At 41.8% G+C, this 26,120-nt stretch overlaps 1 long non-coding RNA gene across 6 annotated transcripts in view; it reads left to right on the forward strand.

Moving 5' to 3' along the window:
- Positions 1-26,120, forward strand: part of LOC147010788 (uncharacterized) — a 175,745-nt gene that overhangs the window by 139,037 nt on the left and 10,588 nt on the right. For 2 of the 6 annotated variants that reach the window (XR_015052219.1, XR_015052223.1), the window contains exon 3: positions 12,760-13,487. The exons of the other annotated variants lie outside the window; for them this stretch is intronic. This is a non-coding gene — a long non-coding RNA (uncharacterized LOC147010788). Of the gene's footprint in view, positions 1-12,759; positions 13,488-26,120 lie in introns of those variants that run through there. 6 annotated transcript variants of the gene reach the window in all.

The following is a 26,120-nucleotide window of genomic DNA, read 5'->3' on the forward strand; positions in this document are numbered from 1 at the left end:
TCTCTGGACATATCCCATCCTTTTGATACAGTCTGGAATCCTGCGTTGCTCTCCAAATTGTTTGCCTATGGAATCAAGGCCAACTCCACACATGGCTTACTGACTTCCTCCACTCTCATAACCAATGTGTGGCACTCAATGGAATCCTTTCATCTCCTCCCCCGATCAAGGCTGGAGGGTCCTAAGGCATTGTTCTGGGTCCAGTCCTGTTCCTGATCTTCAATGATCTTTCTAACTCTGAAAAATCCCCTTTATCTGTTTGCTGATGACTCCAACCTCTGCCATGACATCCATCTTCTTTCAGAGAGACAGCTTGGCTGCAGCCTCTTCCCTCTCTTCAGAGCTTGATAAAAAAAAAAATCACAACCTGGTCAAACACTTAGAATATATGTTTCCATCCTGACACATCTCGCACTCACTATCTCTCTCTTAAAGGACCACTGACAAACCCTCCTATCTACTTTATTAACAATCCTCTTGAGGAAATTCAGTCATTCAAACTCCTGGATCTCATGATCAGCCATGATCTTGTTTGGGCAAACCACATTTCAAAGTTGGTTTCCAAAGCCAACCAACAACTGGGCATCCTCTGTCGCACAAAGTCTTTATTTGGCACACCTGAAATTCTGTTCACATCGAAGGCTTTCATCCACAGCTTGATGGAGTACTGCTCTCCCCTCCGGCCCAACTCCCCTGCATCGCATGTTGCTCAGCTTGATGCCATGGAAAACAAGGCTTTCAAGATTATTGGAATGTTCTGCGATGAAACCGAGCATACTATATAGACTTGTAACTTTGCCATCGCAGACAGGACAGTGGTCTCTCTGTCTTCTTCCGCCTCCTTTCTGGTCTTGCAACCTCTGCTCTTTCCATGCTTTTACCCCCCCCCCAGGTTTCTTCAGGGCACACTCGGTCCATCATCAACCCCCTTATGGTGGAACTCCCCAAATCCAGAATCATTGCTGACCGACACAAAATTCTCGTATCTGGATTCGTATCTTCACCAAAATCTGAAGAATTTGTCATCACACACCCAACCTGTCCACAAAGTTTCCTCCGAATCCGTGTTGATATATTGTGCTACATATTGTTTTTGGCCCCATCTCTCAATGGTGAAGAATGACTTAAGTGATTAAAAAATTACTGTTTCCAGATCCGGATCTTCACCAAAATCAAATAAAATTGTCTGCATCACACACTCAACATGCCCACGAAGTTTTGTTCAAACCCATCCAAACATTTTGAGATATCCTGCTCACAAACAGACAGACAAACAAACTGGGGTGAACACATACAGTGGTCATAAAGTTTCACAATATTGTAAGCACAACCAAAGTAAACAAATAAACTGCAAATGATGAACAAATTAAATTACATTAATTAAGTTCACACGTATGTTTGTTTCCTTGCAAAAGTTGTAGAAAATAGCCTGATAAAACAAAAATATTGTCCTATTTGACAATACCATCTGAACCCATGGCACACGGTGCTGTGATCACACATTGGAATTCCATGCACTGTGTTGATTCGTCAATGTGTTTCTAATGCATGCAGAAATATACACAAATATATTTTGTGCTTCACACGGTATCGGTACAAGCTTCTCCATTAGCCTTAGACAAAGTCTAAAAAGTGAAAACAAACAAACAAAAAAACTAGAACGGCACTTGGTAGAGTGCATACCTTCACCAGGATGAACAGTTCACGTTTTGTATCCCACTGATAGGCCGGATCTGAATCCGGAATCGGCTTGTTCTCGTCACATAAACAATTCATCCACCAAGTTTTGTCAGAACTCATCCCCAACTTTTTGAGATATCCTGCTATGTATCGTTTTTAGCCCAATCACTTAATGATGAAGAATCATTTTTTTAAATCCATTATCCGGATCTTCACCAAAAATATAATCAATTTGTCATTGTCACACACCCAACCAGTCCACCAAATTTCGGCCGAATATGTCCACAACTTTTTGACACAATATCCTGCTCACAGACAGACAAACAGACAGAAACAGATAAACAAAAAGACAGACACAACCTCTGTCCATCTTTGATGGCAGAGGTAATAATGAAGAGGTAAAATAAGAAGGGGAGTATTTCACAGAGGAATTAGTTAATATGAAGAACAGTCTCCCGAGACGGTTACAATGTTTTGATTTTTGAAGAGTAGGGAAGTTGAAAAGCAAAATATGAAGGTTATTTAAAATGTTCTCAGAACGAGATGCACACAGTAGTCCAAGAACTGCCAACGTTTTTGATATTACAATATATCATTGCAGTAAATTGATTTATCAAAAAATTAAACATGGACATTTCTTGTATAGTTGAGTTTATTCTGAGAACTTTCTGAATGATTCTCGTTTGCAGGTTCCTTGAAGAACAAGAAGTGACATCACACAAATTGACTTAGTGTGTACATATGTTGTATAAATTATAGTCATCAACATAAAAAGAATTGCGAGAAAAACATGTTCCTATTAATATTGTTGCGGATCCGGGGTGGTGGGATTCTCACCCGAGTCTTGGCGCCACCCTCACCACCGCCGTCTCCGGGGTTTATAACGCTGACTGGCTCGGCACAAGCCTCGGGCCACGCGTCTTCAATCGCGATACCAACGTAATCCTAGACCTTACCAGTTGGGGAAATAGACCCCGGTTACAGACTGGTTTTGTCAGATGCCGAGCGTTTTCTGCCAGTCTGTAACCATTTTGGTTTTATATGCCAATCGAACGGATCGTTCCTCGACGTGACACGAATTAATCCATAGCGGCAACTTCATATGAACCAACCAGATTTATTGGGGAACATCGAGGAACACAACACAAGCAAAACATTCACGACAATGTGTTAATTAATGTACAACCTGTTCTAAACTAGGGAACTATGGATTATGGGTTTCGAGGGGGTCTCTAACAATTATGCCTTAAACGACATGCAAACAAGACAGACAGACAGCATGCAGACAAGACAGAGTACTTGGTGATGTTTCATGGATGAGAGGAAAGTGTCAAAAGCACGAATGTCGCTCGTAACAAGCCGATGTCCACGGATTCGAGCCCAAGCTCGAACACGCTGCAGGCAAGATGGCGCTCACCTTCCTTTTTCGCACCGCACGCGGCCGCGCGCTCTGACCCCGCGTAAGGTCGACGGCACAAGACCGCCAGATTGACGATGGGTCCCAGCTGGTTTCCCACAAGGTCCAGCATACAAGTCCAGGCCTGGCCTGTTCACTAGACAAGGCCAAATCGGGATGCCGGGCTCCGGCAGGCTGGGTCCATGGGATTCCAAGACGTCGTCGAGCCGTGGGGTGAGTAGGTACAGTCAGAGGCTCTGTCGTTAGACGCAGGTTGAACCTGTCGATCACCTCCTCTCGAAGCCGACTCCAGACTCACACAGCAGCCAGGTCCTCTCCCTGCCAATCGCACCACCACTCGCTTTCCCTTTTTCTTCTTGGCCCTCGTGGCTTCAAAACCGACTGCCGTTTTTGTACTTCTCCCAAAACTGAACCACTCCAAGAGGTCTCCGTTCGCTGCCCACCGGCTCCTGGCTCGCTTCTCCAAGCCACAGAAGGCAGACCCGGTGTACCCAAGTCCAGTTTCTCTCCCAGCAGAATCACCACTGTCTCTTCTTTGTTCGCTCACTTCAAAGCCACCGGCTCCTCCCCCTTTACGAAGCCGACAAACTCCTCCCCTTAGTTTTACTTCCTCTTTTTGGCCACTCCCTCTCAGCCGACCGGGTGGGGCCTATCGTCCAGAGAGGGGAAGGAAGAAGAGGGAGCTCTCGATCCACCACCACTGTACGAACAATAAACATGCATCCTATACCTCCCGACACACATGTAACGTCCATTTACCGAACAACCTGACTAAACATGCATTTAATGGGGGATCTGAGCCAATCCTATATTTAGTAGCATACGAAGGGCCATTTCCGTAACAATATGTTAAAGGGTTATACATAAAAATTTGAACTAGAAGGGCACTCGGTCGAGCGCATACCTCCGCCATGTAATTCCTGATCCATGAGAACATCTCGAGCCCAATACATTTTTAAATAGCTACGCTATTTATCGTTTTTGGCCCTATCTCTCAATGGTGAAGAATCACTATAAAAATTAAATAATCCTCGTATCCAGATCCGGATTCGAATCTTCACCAAAATCAAATCAATTCTTCCTCATCACACACCCAACATGTCTACCAAGTTTCTTCTGAATTCGTCCACAACTTTTTGAGATATCATGCTATATATCGGTTTAGTCCTATCTGTCAAAGGTGAAGAATCACTTAAAAAAATTTTAGTAGCCGGATCCAAATCTGGATCTTCACCAAAATCGAATCACTGTCACACACCCAACCTGTCCCTCAAATTTCATTCAAATCCGTTCACAACGTTTTGAGATATCCTACACACAAACAAGCAAACAAACAAACAAGCCGGTAGGCGACGAGGGATTCGCTAGGATCGAAGCGCTGGATATGATGCTTTTCATTCTGACCGATCCCCCGACAAAGATTCATTGCCAAGCCAATTGGTTCACATACAATTGTTCCTCTGCCTAGCAAGATTTTTCCTATTGCGTATTTTGCCAACTGGCACTCCTCATAAAAAATGACGGGAAATAGACACCCTATTTTTGAAGGACTACCATTTGAAAAATAATCGGTTTGCTGGATTGTGATGTGGAGCCTCGCATTGCAGACACACACACACGCACACACACACACACACACACACACACACACACACACACACACACACACACACACACACACACACACACACACACACGGAAAATCCGATAAACTTCTCTCAATGCTCTTGTTTGACCACACCTCCTGAGCCACACAATATTTTTCATAAGCCACGCCCACTTTAAATAATAAATAATTGGAGGTGGTGTGTGGGTGGGAAATCGTTTTCGGTAAATAAATAAATAATTGGAGGTGGTGTGTGGGTCGTGGAATCGTTTTCAGTAAATAAATAAATAATTGGAGGTAGTGTGTGGATCGTGGAATTGTTTTCGGTAAATAAATAAATAATTGAAGGTGGTGTTTGGGTGGAGAATCGTTTACGGAAAATAAATAAATAATTGGAGGCGGAGTGTGGGTCGGGAATCGTTTTTGGTAAATAAATAAACATATTATTGTAAATCCACAAAGACAGAAATGCCGGTGATTCCACTTATTTTGGATCCTTTTCACTTTGGTCAATAACGTTTGGATCAAGGAGAGATCGAAGGTGGAATGACGGTGTAGTTCCTTACAAACACTGTATACACACCTTAAATGACGGTAAATAGACACCCGATTTTTGAAGGACTACCATTTGAAAAATAAAACCTCAATCAAAAATCGGCTCAAGTAAAATTTTCTAAATATCTCGAAGTGTTTAATTCCGAAGTCTCGTTTCTCTACATTCAAAACTGAAGGACGAGTATTGAAAATACTGTACGCGGTTTTTCCGCCGCTGTACAGAAATTCAAACGCGCACATTCCCAGTATATATTCTACCTTTTGGCAAAGTTTCATCGAAATCGGTTCGCTGGTTCGTGCTGTGGAGCCTCGTGTTGCAGACACACACACACACACACACACACACACACACACACACACACACACACACACACACACACACACACACACACACACACACACACACACACACACACACACACACACACACACACACACACACACACACACAGCCGGAAAACCCGACAATAAGGGATATCTCATATATAGCGAATCCAACAGACAGAAAACATAACCTTCTACCTTTGGTGGTGGAGGTAATTTACATACCTTGCACAATGAAGGAACTCTTATTAAAAAGGTACTTCTTCTTCCTGCCCCAATTATTCCCACCTCTCTGTGTGGTTCAGGGGCGGTTGGTGGGGGAGGTTCTGGAACCAGCTCGCAGTCCTGACATTCGAGTAACAGTGGAAGGAATTTGTAATTTGTTCATCGTGCCAGCGATAACTCGCCTACTCTTTGTGAAAGACACTGAGATCTTTAATGTGAACCAAATGCTGGAGCTGGCAGACATGCCCTTCGGCTTAACGTCCTCCGGATGGATGGCGCACATATTGATGCCTCGCCCTGTGTGCGAAACACCATGGTTACAGTTTATAGCTACATCAAGATCAGAACCCAAGCCAGACAGCTCAAAGGCGAATGCACATACCTGTAAGGAATCAAATCGATCTATCCTTCCAAGCCGAGTGTGTACATAGTGTCTTAATTATAGTCTCCAGGTAAAAAAATAACAGAATACGTTTCTTGTAACATGTTAAAGAGCAAGAGCACATTTAAGTTGTCTTAAGTTGGATTTCACCTTCACACAACTTGGCACGTTTCCCCGAACCGGTCCTTACTCCGCCAGGCATTGTGTGTGAGTCAGGATGTGATCTGGTCCGATGGCACCACATTAAAAGCTTGCGGTTTGACGAGAGAAAAACCTTGCTGTAAAGGCACCACCTGGGGAATTGAAGCAGCGATGAGAGAAATGGCCTAAATATAAATGTTTGATTTGACAGGGACCTTGTGCTGTACAAGTAAATAGATGTGGCTGGTAGAGAAGTTGAATGAGAAAACATTTCTTTTTAATACAAAATGGAATAAGAGCTCATTCACCTGCATAATTGTGGAGGAGCTTGCACGCATATCACATGCAGGAGAAGATATTAGTATACATCAGTGTGCGTATCCATTAATTGCATGGACATTAGCAGACAATGGACCAAACACAACTGGGAGATGTGATTTGGACCTGGGTTTCCATGAATCATGAGCCAGTGGTTCAGATAGGAACATTAACAGGCCGATATTGTGTTGTTATTTTTAAAAGATTGTCAAAAGCACGGGTCCAACAATGTATTACTCGATGGTTTGGGGCTGACGACTCAAACATTGCTTCCAGTAATTCTATGTATAATGCCAGTTTGCCTTTGACTGTCTCATTTCATTCGCTCAGCGAAAAAAAAAATCTGCACCAAGTCTGTACAAACAGGAGGGAGTGGGGAAGGGGCTAGAAGAAGCAGGGTATTCTTCACACAATAATAAAAACCAGCCACCCTTCCTGGATCCTATGATATATTTTAAGAACAGCACTTGGTAGAGTGCATACCCCCGCCAAACTGAACAGTTTACGTTTTGTGTCCCACTGATAGACTGGATCTTCATCCGGAACTTTACAAAAATTTCATCAGCTTGTTCTTGTCACGTACTCAAAGCATCCACCAAGTTTTGTCATAATCTGTCCATAATATTTTGACATGTCATGCTATATTTAGTTTTTGGTCCAATCTCTCAATGGTGAAGAATCACTTTTAAGATTCTAATATCTGCATCCGTAACCGGATCTTCTCCAAAATCTAATCAATTCGTCCTTGTTACACACCCAACCTGTCCACCAAGTTTTGAGTGTCATGTCATGGTAATAATAAACAACCGAGTGGCATGCCATTGTCAAGTGTGTAATTACCGGTTCCTACAGAAAGGAGTGCTGAAATGTGGATATGACATCATTACTATGGGCCAAATGGTCTTTATCTCCGTTTTAACGAGGGGATTCAGGAATTATCTGAGGAAGTCAATTTGCCACTTTTTTAATGAAGGATTTGAAATAAGTAAATAAAATGTGTTGAACACAAAAGTGAACAAATAAGCAAATGATGAAATTGGTTTTAAAAAATAATTTTAAAAGCAAATTTTCATATATCGTTTGATTTATTGATTAAAAAAGACATTGCCCATTATTAATCGGTCGTTACGTAACCCAATAATATTTACCTGATGGTTTCTTAATGTTTCATGATTGAGGTTACATCATATTTTTTACAATTAAAATAATATATTTTGTTATATCAAGGTTATTATATTGCATTTTATCAAAGTTAATCTATTATATTTTATCAAAGTTAATTATCACACTCACGTGAAGCCAAAAGCAAAAATTTAGCAATTGGTTCATGTCCATCCTTCCATCGGTCTGTCTGTCTGTCTGTCTGTCTGTCAACGTCAGTTTATGATCAAGGAACAACTTATTTAAATTGAATGCTATATTTTAAACATGCATGAATCGGAAGCATGCATGAACATGCATGAAGCATGAATCGGAAAACAAACCTTTAGTTCAGCACTACTTTGGCTCTGAATTTGTCCCGATTGCACGTGCGCAGAGGAGTGAGATACATTTTTTTTTTTTACTGTCTGTCTGCCTGGTGTTCAAACAAAATTGAAAATCATTCCAAACAGGAAACATACTGCTTTTAAAGACGTCTTAAAGGACACAAACAACAGGCATGAATAACTGATGTGATGTGTTAGGGTGGTGTAATGGGCTGTGTCACGATCGTAAAAGGCAGTAAATTCCAGAATTCATTTATTTATACGACTTTTGCAATCTTTATTATTCCCACGCTTTCGAAGAAAAGTGGGAATATTGTGATTGTCTCCGCCGTCCGTCCGTCCGTCCGTCTGTCTTACCCTGTAACTCCTCCAACACAGGAACTTGAAACTTTGGTTAATAGTAGATATATGTATGGGGAAGTGCACAACACTGTCGGATTTTTGATATGACCCCTAGGGGCTGGGCCAGAGGGGGTGGGGTCATGGGGGCTGATTTTTTTTAAAGTGTATTTACCATTGTGCATGGTAAATTCTTTTATAAAGAACTTACTTATGTGGCCCCCATGAGTGACAAACAGTCACAGGTTTTACTGTTTTTCTAATTGAGTATGAATAATTATAATTAATATTATACAGTTCATTCCTATGATTAAATTGATGCACAGTTCTATATTGCTGGATAGTGTTAAATTAATGTTTCATGAAATGTTGACATGCTTGCAATGACTTCTGATTTAGTAAACATAGTAAGTCTTTGGTAATAAAGCACATCAAATAGAAAAGAATAGTCAATCCATTTTGCAAGATAAAATTTCACCTAGCGTTAATGGGACAAAGCAGTGCACGCAAGAATTTGCGATGGTGTGCCATCGCCAACGTAGTTCTAGTTTTATTTGAATTGAATTATATACTTGAACACTGGAGAACACAAATCACCTTCTTTGCACTTTCAAAACTCTTCCGTTTAGCAGTAGTTGGACACGTTAAATATGATGGTATATCCAACTGTTCCAATTGTGCTAAACTGCTGGAATTTGTTTTTAAGAATCTTTAAAATCATTATTTTATTTAAATTGATTGATATATATATATATATATATATATATATATATATGTATATATGTATATATATATATATATATATATATATATGTATATATATATATGTATATATGTATATATATATATATATATATATATATATATATATATATATATGTATATATATATATATATATGTATATATATATATGTATATATGTATATATATATATATATATGTATATATGTATATATATATATATATATATATATATATATATGTATATATATATATATATATATATATTGTTTGTTTGTTACCTCCGCCACCAAAGGTGAAGGAGGTTATGTTTTCACCCGTTTCTGCCTGTTTGTCTGTTTGTTTGTGTGCAGGATATCTCAAAAAGTTGTAGACGGATCCAGATGAAATTTTGTGGACAGGTTCGGTGTGTGAAAAGGACGAACTGATTCGATTTTGGTGAAGATCTCGATCCGGATCCAGCTACTAGAATTTTTAAAGTGATTCTTCGCCATTGAGAGATAGGGCCAAAACGATATAGTACTGTATAGCATGATAAAGTATTTCAAAAATGTATAGGGCTCGATATGTTCTCATGGATTAGGCATTACATGGTGGAGGTATGTGCGCTACCGAATGCCCCTCTAGTTTGTTATGTTTTATCAATGTTTATCAATTGCATTTTTAAAAAGTTAATCAATTATATTTCACCAAAATTAATATATTGTATTTTATCAAGGTTCATTTTTTTATGATATTTTACCAAAGTGAATGTATTGTATATTATCCATCCATCCATTGGGACCAAAATCTGTGCACAGTATTGGTGCTGCTGAAGCAGTCTCCTGGGCTATTGGGTACAATCCTGGACAGGTCACCACTTCAACACAAAATACTAGCAAGCTGTCACTCATTTTGCTGACTTCAGAAAATAACAGGCAGAGTCAACCCGACCTCATATTAATTCAACAGCTGAGGGGGATTTGAACCTCACGATCGTAAGATCCCAAGCCACCACCGAACCATTAAGCCAACAACAGGCAGTATTTTATCCATCCATCCATTGGGACTATACTCTATGCAGAGCATTGGTGCTGCCTAAGTAGTCTCCTTGGCTGTTGGGCATAATCCTGGACAGATCACCACTCCAACACAGGATACTAGCAAGCTGGCACCCATTTTGCCAACCTCGGAAGGATGACAGGCAGAGTCAACCCCACCTGGTATTAATTTATTAATTCAACAGCCAAGCAGGATTTGAACTCAGGATCTTCAGATCACAAGCCCACCACCCGAACCATTAAGCCAACACCAGGCATCGTATTTTATCAAAGTTAATTAATTATACTTTAACAAAGTTAATATACAAGCCGGGAGGCGATGATAGTTTGCGGGAATTATTGAACAATGCCACGATAGGTACAATTGAGTGAGTGGAAGCTTTTGAGGAAGCCCTACCATAAAAACCTATCTCTTCTGTCAAAATTGACCAAATCAAATCAGATTTTTTATATGTTGTACTTATGGGCATTACACACAGCTTCTCGGAAATGAAATTGCGAGAAAAAAAAATCGAGAAAATAAAAATAAATAAAAACTTCAAGTGGGCGTGGCTCCACCCACAAGGGGCGTGGGATGCCCCTCATACAAAAAACACACAACTACACCATGATATCTAGCTTGTGTCCAAGTTTCATCAAGATCGCATCAAACGTCACGGAGCTATGCTCTGGAGAGAGTCACAGACAGACAGACAGATAGACAGACACACAGATACAACGAAAATAGTGGTCACTGCTGGCACCTGCGAACCAATTGTATTTTATTAAAGATCATGTTATATTTTATCAAAGTTAATGGATTATAATTTACCAAAGATAATCAATTATGTTTTTATCAAGGCTAATGAATTAATTTTTTCCCCAAAGTTTTTTTAATGCATTTTATTAAAGTTCATATATTATATTTTACCAAAATTAATATTCCGTATTGCATTCTATTAAAGTCGATATAATATATTTTACCAAAGTTAATGTATTGTATTATATCAAAGTTCATTTGTTATATTTTATCAGAGTTAATAGATTATATTTTACCAAAGTCAATCGATTATATTTTACCAAAATTCATCAATCGTATTTTATCAAAGTTAATTTGTTATGTTTTTTTCAAAGTGAATCATTTGTATTTTATTGAGTTAATTATATTTTACCAAAGTTAATATATTGCATTTATTAAAGTTTCTGTATTATATTTTGCCAAAGTTAATTTGTTATGTTTTGTCAAAGCTAATCATTTGTATTTTATCAAAGTTAATCAATTATCTTTTACCAAAGTTAACATATTGCATTTTATTGTAGTGCATATATTATATTTTACCAAAGTGAATAATTTGTATTTTATCAAAGTTAATCAATTATACTTTGCAAAAGTTAATATATTGCATTTTATTGAAGTTCATATATTATATTTTACCAAAGTTAATCCATTATATTTTATCAAAGTTAATAGATTATATTTTATCAATGTTTATCGATTATATTTTACAAAAGTTAATTGAATGTATTTTAACTAAGTTAATCAATTCTGTTTTTCCAAAGTTAATATGTTGCATTTTATCAAAGTTCATTTATAGTATAATATTTTACCAAAGTTAAAGTATTGTATTTATCAAGGTTAATGAACTACATTTTACCAAAGTCAATATATTGCATTTTATTAAAGTTCATATACCATATTTTACCAAATTCAATTGATTGCATTTTATCAATTTAATTTTTCTTACATTTTATTAAAGTTAATTAATTAGATTTTACCAAAGTTAATATATGATATTTTATCAAAGTTAATAGATTGTATTTTGTCAAAGTTAACACATTGTATGACTTAACTGAGTATGGGGAGAGGAACAGGTTCAGGAGTGTCAAGCCAGAGTAATGGGAGAGCCTTGATTAATTTATAGACTGGTTGACAAATTAATTGACAAAGCGGGCTGAACTGTCAAAGACTGACCAGACGTTTGACGAGCTGCGTGACTCCCATGAAGGAACAATTTATTGGTTCGTGCCTGAAAGATTTATCTGTTCATCTGCGTGAGAGGGCACTGGAGAATCTTAAACAGTAATTCAAGGTTGAAGATCTTTTCCTGATGGCTCATAATGCACATCTGTCAAGCATTGTTCAGTATGCCAATGCCAGGTTTCAGAGAATGGAGAATGGACCTAGTGTGCTGGAAGGTCAGAAGACTGGACGATTCGAAGATATGGTGTTGTACATGTAAACGGTATGGCCACAGAGTCTTGGACAGTAAGAACCTAGTTAAGGGCTGGGTAAGCTCTGATATGCAGTGCTATGTATGCTATGGTGTAGGGCATCTTGTGAGGGATTGTAGATCATCTCCTAAAAGGTGCTAATATATGGGTGGAAAGAGTAGTTGAGCATTGCATGAAGGGTACCTGAAAAAAACATTCCAGAATCAGTGCTCACCTCCACTCATTCATTCCTCTTTTTTCCTGTCTGTGGAACCAATTTCATCAGTCTCTTCTCTCTCATCCTTCCCTACAGAGTTTCAAGACAGCTGTTCAACACCATATCCTGTCATCCCCTATGCACAACCATGATCTTTTCTACCCCCATTAACCCCCCTCAAGTTTCCAGTTTTTTCTTTTACTTCTGTGATTAGGATTTGCGGCTGTATCTATCTTGTTCATCCCAGGTCCTCCCCTAGCCCTTATTCGTCCCCACATCCCTTATTTCTCCAAGTCTTCCTCCATTTTGTCCCTCAACCATGTTATTGGTGTGTCACTGTCCAACGCCACTCTTTCTCCTGTTCTTTTATGTCTGTTACTTTCTGATCTATTCTATGTTCTAGCTCCTCCACAAGCCTCAATATTGTATAAAAATACATTTTAAAAAAAGTCAACAGAAGATTCTCAGAACTGCAAAGACCACAATCTGTCAGCTGCCTTGTCAAAGCTCAAGTCCCCAAAATAGAGGTGTCGGATATCAAGGTGTAATCGGGTATATATCTACCTCTGCTCCTGCTTTATCCTCTGCTTAAGAATTACCTTCAATATAAATTTGTTACAACTGCCTCAACTGCTCATTCCACTGCCAAGTTGATGAAAATCTCTGAAGAGCTCGCATATTGTAACTGCTGCTCAACCTTCAGAATTCAGCAATTATGCTGCCATGTTTTGTGAACTGTACTTGCTCAGTTAATGATATGTATAAAATAATCTGGGTGATTTGGTCAAAGTGTAAATTTTCAATAAAGAGGAAGTCTTCAATAACCAATGTGTGGCATGACTCCTGTTTCCCTATAATTTGGTTAAATGGCCTGTTCACTCCAACGACTTGGAATCTGACCCACAACTGGCTCTGTGATTTTGGATGTGGTTACTGTCCTTTGGGTATGGTCATCCGACTGCGGAACTAGGTGATCGTGACCCCCGTGCATTCAACAATAATGTGCCGTGGTGCATCACTGATATTCTCCACGTTTTGTCACAGTTGATGCATTGTATTTTGTCAAAGTTAATACATTGTAATGTGTATGCATCACCGGCAATTACAAGTTTATCAAGTATTTGAAATACAAGTACAAAAGCAAATCTGACAACCGCACCCCTATCATTTTAAAAAGAGTCTGTTTAATAACTGGTTAACATTTTATAGTAAAAAATATTTTACATGATAATATACAAGCCAATTGTGTGTTCACATATATGAGCAGAGTACCTGCCCAAAAGGGAATCTTGTTCCAAGCTTGCAACACGTTCTTCTGATGCACGCCTTTTTTGGGGTGGTGTGAAGGCAACTGACAGCCCTGCATAGGCAAACAAAACAAAACTGGATTACGTGCAGGAAGCAAAAACATACCCACTGCTTATAATTCAAAACATCTCACTGCACTGGAAAATGTGGGGACAGGAATACTGTACTGTAAATGGTGGAGACTTGTAATACCCTCCCCCACCTGGAGGCAGCACTACACAATACACATTTAGATAGAGAATTTGCGTCACCACCCCCCCCCCCCCCCAAGACCACCTGCAAAGATAAAACACCCATATACACCAATTGGGGTCATACTGATCCGATGTTGTAAGTCTGGATATAATCGACCCACAACTGTAGGAGTAGTAGTGCGATAAACAAACATACAAACACCGGTCCTTGAATTATAGTGAGGACTAGGTGACCCGTTAACCCGTTGGGTTCCCATTGTGACAGTGGTTGATAAAAAAAATCATTTCAAAAGAAAGAAGAAAAAGAAAAAGATAGCTCCAGCGAACTATACCGCTGAGGTTGTTTGCATTGATCAAATAATCCCGAAGAGTACTTCACTGAATCTGGAATTTATTTTTAAAAAATTTTTTCGTTGCCCAATTTGAATGAAACTTTATACTGCACACCACAGGAGAATGAGAAGTAAGGTGGGCCGAAAATTTTTGCGCTATCAAGTACCGTTTTGGCTGTATTTCGGGAACATAATACATACATACATATACACAAGATGAGAGTTTTAGTAATGTATATATATATATATATATATATATATATATATATATGTATATATATATATAACATATATATGATAATTTAACGTTCCATCTTTATTTACTTTTGAGAGGTTGGGAATGTGGGGGGGGGGCGGGATTTGACGACTTGGCATTGGAAGGGGAGTTGGATACTTGGGGTTTGGGACAGTTGAGGACTTGAAGAAGAAAGGGGGATGACAGTGTTGGGTTGGGGGAGGGAGGGAACAGAGAGGACAGTGTTGGGATTGAGGGGTTTGAGGCTTTGAGGTGGGGGGGGAGTTGCGAACATTGGGTTGCGAGGGAGTTTGAGGAGTTGAAGAAAGGTGAAGGGGAGCACATAGTTTGGGTGTCATGGTAGGGGAAGCAAAGAGAGGATAGAGTTTGGAGAGGGTTGAGGACTTGGGATTGTGTGTGTGTGTGTGTGTGTGTGTGTGTGTGTGTGTGTGTGTGTGTGTGTGTGTGTGTGTGTGTGTGTGTGTGTGTGTGTGTGTGTGTGTGTGTGTGTGTGTAAGGGGCGGGGGGTGTTTGAGACCTCAAGTCACATTTTACATGATGCAGAATTTCCATGGGTCCCAGATAGTCCCATTGGATGTTTAGGGGTTTTTGGGGGTCTGTTGGGTCTTCCACATATTTTTGGTTCTCAAGGTATTTTTGGTTCTCGAGGTCTTTTGGGTACTCGTGGTCTTTTGAGTATTTTGGATCCTCATGGTATTTGGGTGTTTTGGCTCTTCAGGGTATTTTGGGGTCTTTGGGTCTTTGACGTCTTTGGAGACTTTGGGGTCTTTTGGGTCCATGGTTTTTTTTGGTCCATGGGGTCATCTGGTTCGACAGGGTTGTTTTCGGTCCTTGGGGTATTTTGGGTCTTCAAGGTCTTTTGGGGTCATTTATGTCCTCAGGGTCATTTGGGTCTTTTGGTTCCTAAGGGGGGTGGGTGTCTTTTTGTCCTCTGGGTACTTTAGGTTAAGTATTTTAAGATACAATTGTGGGTGACATCAGGTCAGCTGTCCATCCAATAGGTGAAGAGCGGACAGACATACATAATCACATATACTTGCTCCATTACTGTATATATACGAGTAAGTGCGTGGCCGTACGTGCAAACCAAAAGAAAGAAAGAAAAACTTTTAAAAAGCGAGCCAGAAACAACAACCACACAGGTCGTTCCTTTGCTCTTGCGTGCCCGTACGTGTGTGGCCGTACGTGCAAGCCAAAAAAATAAAAACGATGTCACCCGCAGGGTGACCCGTATCTTGCCAAAAGGTGACCACGTGTGACTTCTTTAAGGTCACACTGAGGTGAACAGAGCTGCTATCCACCAGGAGCGACTCCTTGAGGAATATCTGCCTACGAGAGATTCCGATGAGAATCGTTCTACAGAGTAACCATGAAAAATATGCGTTTGCCTCATAACGTCACCAAATGACGTCATAATGTCTCAAGCTTGACATATCTAGAAAGCACTCATCGAGGTGTTCAATTTGAGGTACGACACGATCTGGTTCCTAAAACTTGAAAATTTGACCTTGGGGTCAAATATGTTTGACCTCAGGTGCTAACCATGAAGGTCAAGGCCAATCGCCACCAAAAATTAATCAGCTGAGCGCCAGACCATGAACTATATTCCCATGAAGTTTGAAGACGATCCGATCAAAATTACTCAAAAAATAAGGGTTTCGTCGACTCCCCTGATTTGCGACAAAGTGACCTTGACCTTTGACCTTGACCTTCAAAATTTTATGCAATGAAAGGGACCTCTATAGGCCTCTGATATGCGAAGTTACAAAAATTTCCAATGATAACTATGCTCTGCAGAATTTTTTATACGTGATTACAGACAAATAAACAAACAAAAAAAATGTGCGTATGTGCGTGGCTGTACGAGCGTGGCCATACGTGCAAACCAAAAAATAAAATAAAAACGTTCAAACAACCACACAGGCCGTTCCTTCGCTCAAAAAAAAAAACTTTCAAACCACGAGCCAGAAACAACAACCACACAGGCCGTTCCTTCACTCTCGCGTGCCCGTACGTGCGTGGCTGTACGAGCGTGGCCGTACGTGCAAACCAAAAAAACAACTTTCAAACAAACACACAGGCCGTTCCTTCGCTCAAAAAAAAAACTTTCAAACCACGAGCCAGAAACAACAACCACACAGGCCGTTCCTTCACTCTCGCGTGCCCGTACGTGCGTGGCTGTACGAGCGTGGCCGTACGTGCAAACCAAAAAAACAACAACTTTCAAACAAACACACAGGCCGTTCCTTCGTTCAAAAAAACAAACTTTCAAACCGCGAGCCAGAAACAACAACCACACAGTCCGTTCCTTCGCTCTCGTAAACGAGGACTGGATTGGGGCATTGTGTTTATCTATAAATGCGCATAAGAAATCGAGAAAAAGTCATCACTATCCGGAAGTGGTGCGTGCCCGTATGGAATGTTGACATGCCTTCCACGAATTATCGCTTGCATTGAAGTAACAACTACTGTGATACTTACACACACAGAGTTAATTATAATCCAAATTTAAATCAAGTTTACCTCCCTGTCTTTGCTTGCCATGACATTCGCAGCCATTGACCATTGCCACTCCTACGCCACGGTAACTAAGGCGCCTTTCCCCATCGTAACCGGCACGGCCCGTGACGTCATCGTCGGCTGGCCTTGCACCAGCCTACGCAGCCACACCTACGCAGCAACGTGTCTTGTCATTGGTTTGGTAAATAAATGGCCGCAGCAACGTGTCTTGTCATTGGTTTGGTAAATAAATGGCCATAACTTGGGAAGCACTTGTCAGATTAATATCAAACCTTGAAAAGGCACATACTCAGGTCCCCAGCAATATACTTGGCAAGTTTCAATTAGATCGGACCAGTGGTTGTCGAGAAACAGCGGTCACACACACACACACACATTGCTGGAATTATAGATACTAGTGCGGACCCATAGGTGTGGGCCCGTAGGTGCAAAAAAAAAGAAAAAGAATTGTGAAGTCATTCGTGATGTCATAGCACCGTGTCCTGTCATTGATTTGCAAATAAATGGCCGTAATTGGGAACCGCTCGTCCGATTAATATCAAACCTTGAAAAGGCACATCCACAGGTCCCCAGCAATATTCCTGGCAAGTTTCAATTACATCGGACCAGGGGTTGTCGAGAACCAGCGGTCGCAGACACACAGACAGACAGACAGACAGACATTGCTGGAATTATAGATAGTAGTGCGGGCCCGTAGGTGCGTGCCCATACGTGCAAAAAAAACTGGATTTGGGCATTGTTTCAATTATGTCGGACCAACCGTATCATATATGGCCATAACTTGGGAAACACTTGGGAAGCAGCTGAAACGGATGAAGAAGAACGATATCCAACTTTGAAAAGGCACATACTCAGGTCCCAGCGTCAATTGTGACATCATATCAAAAAAAAAAGAGGAAGCATTGTGACGTCATTCGTGACGTCATAGCACCGTGTCGTGTCATTGGTTGACAGATAAATGGCCGTAACTTGGGAACCGCTCGTCCGATTAATATCAAATCTTGAAAAGGCACATCCTCAGGTCCCCGGCAATATTCCTGGCAAGTTTCAATCAGATCGGACCAGTGCTTGTCGAGAAACGGCGGTCGCAGACACACACACACACACACAGATTGCTGGAATTATAGATCGAATATATATATGGATTACTTTTGAACAATTTACAATGCAACCTAAATTACCAGATTTACTTGTCGTTAATGAATAGTAAGGTGAATATTTTTAATGACAGTATACATGAGTTTGACACTCTTGGAGCTAAAATGCATTTATCATCTTTCCAGGAAGTTACTCAAGCATAACACAATGTTTTGATGGATACTCAAACAGAAATATCAAGATAAAATATTATTTTGTTTCCAGAAATCTCGACTCATGGAGGAGCTAAAAAACAAACAAAAAACAAACACAGGACAGCAGGTTCACAGACTGACAGAGGATCAATGGAGAACAGGGAGACAAAGACTTCACACATGAGTGGCTGAGTGGTGAAAAAGAAAGGCTCGGGAGGAATGGGAGGGGTCAAGGAGAGTAGAACAAAGCGGGAATGGGTGTGCGAGAAAGCAGGAAGTGACGATGGGCAGCACTCTTGAAGGACTGGAGGGAGGGGCACATGACAGCAGATGCAGAAAGTCAGTTCAACATACAAGAGAACAAAGGGATGAAGGAATTGTGATGAGGTTTCAGCTTAGAATTGAGGATGGGATTCTGGAGGAATATATACAACTTGGGTAGGGTGTGGAAGGTTGTAGGGACCAGAGCGTGGGAGGAGTGAGGCTCGAAGTGAGGCCATACAAACAGTCAACTCACCTGCCTGTGTTCGGTGAGAAGTAGATCTTCGGACTTGACGAGATAAGCCAATAACATGCAGAGTGGGAAGCAGCTGCATCAGCCCAGAGTAGGGATCCACACTCCATGATATTTTGGATGAAGACCTTTTACAATATAATGGACTTTGAGTGGCTTCGAATGGACTTTGAGTGACTTAGAATGTTGAGGCCTTGGCCAGCTTTGGATGCCAGTTTGGAGATGCGATTCGCCGAGCACAGGTTCCAACATTTTGAGCCCCAGGAGATCCAAGGACTGCACCACATTCAGAATTTGGCCAAAAATTAGAGTGCGTGGATCGATAGACATTGGGGATGGACAGAGAGAAGGCATGGCATTGTCCTGTGTTAAAATACAGTATGTTCCATGTAGGCGAACAACAACTTGGTAATCTCCATTTTGCTTTGAAATTCTGAAAGATTTGAGATAGTGAGAGTCATTCCATCCTGCATGTTTCAGTTTTCAATGTCCACAGACCACCTGGAGATACCAACTATAAAATGCTCTCTACGAAAGGGCAGCATTAACCAGATCACCCAAACTAAAAAAAAAATCGGTTTTGGCGTGTTGTCCTGTGGCACAGAGATTTGAAAATAACGTTCCTGAGCTCAAACTGCATGCAATCAAATTCATCACATTTCACTGGACAGCCAATTAACGAACTGATACGACGTGAGTTGTACAAACAGTTATTCCTTCATAATCTGAAATTCTGGGGTGCACTTTTGCATACATGGCTGGCTGTGGGGTTAATTGGGGAGCCAACATAATACAAATGAGGTGTGATCGTTCTACCTGCATCATTTGTGAATAAATAGCAATCTTACATGTGTATTTGCTTTGTGAGGAGCCATCTGATTATTGCGTATGTACAGGAGGCAAGGCAGAGGTGGGTGCGGTGGAGAGGTGGTAGGAGTAAGAGAGATGGACATTTATGGAGCAAACCACTGAGAGGAGGGTGGGTTAAATATTCTGCTTTATCTGCATACATAATAAATCTATGGCCCCTTGTCATGTGAAGTTGTGATCAAGTTGCTTTCGACTTTTTGACATATATCGAATGACTATCTCAGAGCAGAATGTGGTGATGTGTCATGGTGCTGAGATGTGTTGTAATGCCACATAAATGAGGAATGAATTAATGGTTATTTATTTTGTATTATTTAGCCTGCACACACCGCTTCAGGTGGCTTCTCTTGACGGTCAAGCAGGATGAGCTTGTGATGGACAGATCTAAAGCGAATCCAGATTTCACGGAGCCTGAACAGGCAAGAAGTAAAACAAACGTGGCTTCCTTCTTCCTAAACAGTGCTTTTTATATCCATGCACTGAGGAGGTGCCATTCCATGCCGGAAAGCCTTTTCATGTGTTTATGCAATGGGTTCGCCTTGTACATTCCGAACACATCACAAAAGGGGCTGGAGAAGGTTTTTTTTTCCCCCTGGTAACAAACTGCTGAACATCTGCACTCTGTGGGACCAAGGTCTGTACAGAAAAGGTTGACCGTATGACCTAAGGTGCTGGGTAACATTCGTAAAGTCCTTAAAGCAATGATCAGAGGACATCGAGTATACCTCCTCAAAGCACAAACTTATCACCTGCTGTCAGATTGCACACATGGTGTTATATTCTGTTCTCACCATCAACTACGACCTCTCCTGGACAGACCATATAACAAAGCTGGCCTCCAAAGCCAAAGGACTTCATCAACAGGTAAACCAAACCAGCCACAGACTAGCCATCCTCCATTGTACCAAGACCTTCCTTGGTCAACCTGAACTTCCATCAGCTTACAAGACCTTTGTCCATAGCTCAATGTCATACTGCTCTCATTTATCGGTTGGTGCCCCTGCTTCACATGTGTCTACGCATACTCGCTCTGTGGAATCCAAAGCTCTAACTAACATCGGCGCCAACCACAAAGAAGCAGAAGCACAAGGCCTGCTGCTCTCTCATCGCAATTCGGTTGGTGTCCTCCGTTTTCTATCACCTTTCCTCAGGTCTGACTGTCACTTATCTTTCGATTCTCCATTCCTTGCCAGTCTCTCCAGATCAAACTTATTTGCAGTAGGTACATTGTATTAGCATGAGTGCTTCCTTTTTTTCATAATGCCTCTTAAAATGAACTCACACGTTTACTTCAATGAACACTGTGCATCAGAATGCAATTAATAATTAATTGATAAATCGAGGAATATATTGATATTTGTTCATAGAAGTTGAAATGAAACTTACGACTTGGTTGCAGTCTATGAAAGATATACAACCACCTCATGCTAAATGCAGTGTCAGCTGTTACACTACTGCCCATGGTGTCAGCCTGAAAGCTTTAAAAGCATGACGGTGGTGGCTTAACTCACCATTGCCAATTACCCAGTTATGTCTCCCACGACAAAATTTCCCCCAAGACCAAGTAGCTCTCTATACTAATGTGTGTGTCTCCTCCATAACTCCAAAACTATGAAACCAAGTTGCCTGAAACTTTGCATGCATACGAAGAGAACTCCAAGGAAGTGCATGAATGAAAATTGGGTGTTTGGATGAATTTAAACACCCCTTTTGAAGATAATTAACGGCCTTATTTAATTATATCCTTTATCAAGGCATCATCCTTGGTCAGCCTTATTTAATTATCAACCACCTCGCCGTTGGAGACGGGCACCCAGGCGAGGACAGCAAAGGAGGAAAAACAACGCAACTCCTCGCAACTCGCTCAAAAGACAGTGATCAGAGAAACCTGACTTTGTGGTGCCTTGGCTATTGCCTCATCAGACCTCACAAATGCATCAATTCCCAGGTCTTGACGGGCACCACTGCAGCTTTGTCCCTTTATTCCTTGTCGTGTTGTGTTGTCCGCATCATTGTTAAAATGGTTAACACAGTCAGCCTCCACCACTCACCCCTATCAGCACATCCACCATTCACTCATCCCTCTGTCAGCTTGACGAGGGGGGGGGGGGCGGGATCTTAATTCGCCATTTTGTTTGGCCTGCTCAACAATGCCTTGACTTGGAACAGGCTGCAATGGTTTCTTAACAATAAAAGAAACTTAACCATGACTTCCCCATGACTATTGTTACTTTTTAAAATTAAATATTAGCAAATACCTTCTGGTGCTTCGCTTACGGGAGTACCATGGTTGGGGTGGGGGAGAGAGAGAAATACAAGAGAGAGATAGAGGGGAGGGAGAGAGAGGAGATGGGAAAGTGGAGGGGTGGTGGAGGATAGCACAAGGCAAGGTGGGGAGCGAGGAGGGGCAGATAAGAAAGTAGGGAGAGAGGAAGAGGAGGAAGAGAGAGAGGAAGGGGGGAGAGAGAGAAAAGGGGAGAGGTTTCTTAACAATAAAACACTCATGAAATTTGTTTTCACTTTCCTCACTCATGTCATCAAATGCCTGATCATCATACCTGCAGATCGCAATGCTTATAAATGCCCATAGATGCTAGTGTTCATGGCTATATTTCATTTCTGCACATGCGATAAACTCTAGAATCTCTAAACTTGAGATTCCACACGTGATAAACTCCACAATTCTTAATCATGTCCGGAGTGTCAAACAATGTGCAAATTGGACAAATGAACACTTTTTTTAGCAGTCCAAACTGCTGCTAAGGTCAATTCTGCCATTTAAATTTTGAAAGTCTGTTCAGGTTAAGAGATTTTAGAGCATATCGCATTAGAGCTGAAATGCTTATAAACGTCCAGAGTTGTATTCACACTTTATTTGATACTTTGGATGTGTCCAGACGGTGGTTGTGTCCGGACGTGTCTGGGTGGTGGTTGTGTCTGGGCAGTGGTTGTGTCTGGATGTGACCGGGCAGTGGTTGTCTCCGGATGGTATTTATCTCCAGATAGTGTTTGTCTCTGGACATGTCCGGACGGCATTTGTCTTTGGAAGTGTCCGGGCAGTGTTTATAGTATGACTGGTACAAAATGTATTTCAGAAATTATTTTGTTTCAATCTTCACCATTATTCTATGCAGAATCATTTTGATGAGACAGTATGAATCATACTTAACGCTGCACCGCACGTCTCTCTTCCCCTCACCTCACCTCATGCTTACCTCCTCCCAAACACCTTCTCATCTCCTCCCAAACACCCCTAGCCCTCTCATCCCCATAAAAATAGAATTCTCTGGACATTTATAAGCATTACAGCTGAAATGCAATAAGCTCTAGAATCTCTAAACCTGAACCGAACTTCAAAATTTAAACTGTGGAATTGAATTTAGCAGCAGTTCCGACTGATAAAAAGGTGTTCATCTATCCAAGTCGCACATTGTTTGATACTCCAGCCGTCTCGAGACGGTATTTAGTATGACCCAGGCAGCCGTTCCTTTTCAACCATTTCATTGGAGTGCTTGCTTGAGTGCTTAATCGTGGTGGGTGGATTGATTCCAACGTACTCGATTCCAACCATGGAATCAAAAGGAATCAATAAGTGAACCGGAATAGACATCGATTCCGAGTTATTCCTACTTCATAGAAGGAAGTGTTGTTTTTTGGGGGGGGAAATGTTTTCGTCTCTGTTGGGCATGTTCCGGTTACACATGGCTGGGTAATGTATTAACTGAAAAGGAAAACGCCCCTGTGGCTTCTCGTTTCCATTATAGCAGCAAAAGCAAGTCACTTGCAAAGTAAACATGCTCCAAGGGCGTGTTTCTTTTTAATGAATAGCAAGGCTTTTGGAGTTGGCTGATAAAGCATGCTAATTGTTTGCTGATGGATGGATAGGTAATGCATTGACTGAGAAAGTTTGAAAACATGTCTTTCAAAGTTTCAGATGTGTAGTTTGGAACTTTCGAGAAGGTGAAAGAAGACAGTGCGGAAGTTGCATGCTCACTTTTTTCAATAGACCCTGCTCATCACTGTAATACATACAATATGCTAAAACATTTGAAAACCAAACACCACAGAGAGTACCTATTAGTGATGGTTGAGAATGCAGATTCAAAGAAACCAAAGTCTGCAACAGCAACAAGTACCTTCACCTTGGTAATACCCCGGAACGCTGCCTTCCCTTCCCCTCACGCTGCCTTCCCTTCCCCTCACGCTGCCTTCACTTCCTCTCCCCTCATGCTATCTTCTCCCTCCTCATGCTGCCTTCCCTTCCCATCATGCTGCCTTCCATTTCCCCACCCACCTCGCTCCCCTCCCTCCTTTCTCTTCCCCCACCCCCCTCCTCACTCCACCTTCCCTCCTCCTCTCTCTCTCTCTTTCCACATATATATATATATATATATATATATATATATATATATATATATATATCCTCTCTCTCTCTCTCTCTCTCTCTCTCTCTCTCTCTCTCTCTCTCTCTCTCTCTCTCTCTCTCTCTCTCTCTCTCTCTCTCTCTCTCTCTCTCTCTCTCTCTCTCTCTCTCTCTCTCTCTCTCTCTCTCTCTCTCTCTCTCTCTCCCCTCCTCTTCCTCTCTCTCTCTCCCCTCCCTCTCTCCCTCCTCTTCTCTCTCTCCCTCCTTTCTCCCTCTCTCTCCTCTCCCCTCCCTCTCTCCCTCTCCCCTCCTCTCTCCCTCTCTCTTTCTCTCCCCTGCTCTCTCCCTCTCCCCTCTCTCTCCTCTCTCCCCTCTCCTCCTCTCTCTCTCCCTCTCCCCTCCTGTCTCTCTCCCTCTCCCCTCCTGTCTCTCTCCCTCTCCCCTCCTGTCTCTCTCCCTCTCCCCTCCTGTCTCTCTCCCTCTCCCCTCCTGTCTCTCTCCCTCTCCCCTCCTGTCTCTCTCCCTCTCCCCTCCTGTCTCTCTCCCTCTCCCCTCCTGTCTCTCTCCCTCTCCCCTCCTGTCTCTCTCCCTCTCCCCTCCACTCTCTCCCTATCCCCTCCTCTCTCTCCCCTCCACTCCTATCTCCCTCTCCCTCCCCTCTCTCTCTTCCTCTCTCACTACTTTCTTATCTGCCCCTCCTCGCTCCCCACCTTGCCCTGCTCTATCCTCCACCACCCTCCTCTTTCCCATCTCCTCTCTCTCCCCTCCCCTCTATCTCTCTCTCGTATTTCTCTCTCCCCCCACCCCCAACCATGGTACTCCCGTAAGCGAAGCAACAGAAGGTATTTGCTAATATTTAATTTTTAAAAAGTAATAATAGTCATGGGGAAGGAAATCAGAGGAGTCTGAAATGAAGGCCAGCTGGGTCGGTTACCTTGAGCAGCTGTAGAAGACTGATCCACCAGCTGTTTAGTTAGTTGTCAGGGGTGTTACTATCCCTATTCCTGACCTTCCAATCAACTGTAATCCACCTTAGTTTGTGGAAACACAGGCTGTGGTGAACCGGTTGAAATGGGGGTAAAGCTCCAGGGATCTGTGGCGTCCATGCTGAACTTCTCAAGGCTGGTGGAAATGCTGTACTCGTGTCATTGCATGCAGTTCTGTGCTATGGCTGGAACACAGGCATCATCTCAACTGACTGGAAGAGGGGCCTTGTTGTCCCTCACTGGAAAGGGAAGGGTGATCACCAGGACTGCAACAACTACCGAGGGGTGACGCTGCTCTCAGTGCCGGGCAAGGTCTTTGCTCGGATAATTCTTGATAGGGTTCATCACCCTCTGCTTGAGCACCAGCGCCCAGAGCAGTCAGGCTTTGCACCAAAGAGGTCAATGATTGACCGTATCCTTGCTCTTCGTGTCCTCACCGAACACAGACAGTTTAGGCAGGGGCTGCTTTCAGCTTATGTCGGTCTCTGCAAAGCATTCGATTCAGTGAATCGGGATGCCCTCTGGAGGATTCTTGGTCTTCATGGGGTGCCACCAAAACTGATCAAACTGATGTCTGAACTATACTCTGCTACTGAGAGTGCTGTGAGATGTGGTGATAACATCTGACTTATTTCCAGTTGTTACCAGAGTTCACCAAGGGTGTGTACTGCCCCCCAAACTTTTCAGCACTTGCATGGAATGGATTCTGGGGAGGATGTCAGAGAGATCAAGCTGTGCGGCATCGTTTGGGAATATCAAGATCTCTGACCTTGATTTAGCAGATGATGCAGTCATCTTTGCAGAGACTCTGGATATCCTTTT

Source organism: Eptatretus burgeri, chromosome 16 (assembly GCF_056783735.1).
Source record: "Eptatretus burgeri isolate ZD-2024b chromosome 16, Ebu_testis_v1, whole genome shotgun sequence".
Lineage (NCBI taxonomy): Eukaryota > Metazoa > Chordata > Myxini > Myxiniformes > Myxinidae > Eptatretus > Eptatretus burgeri.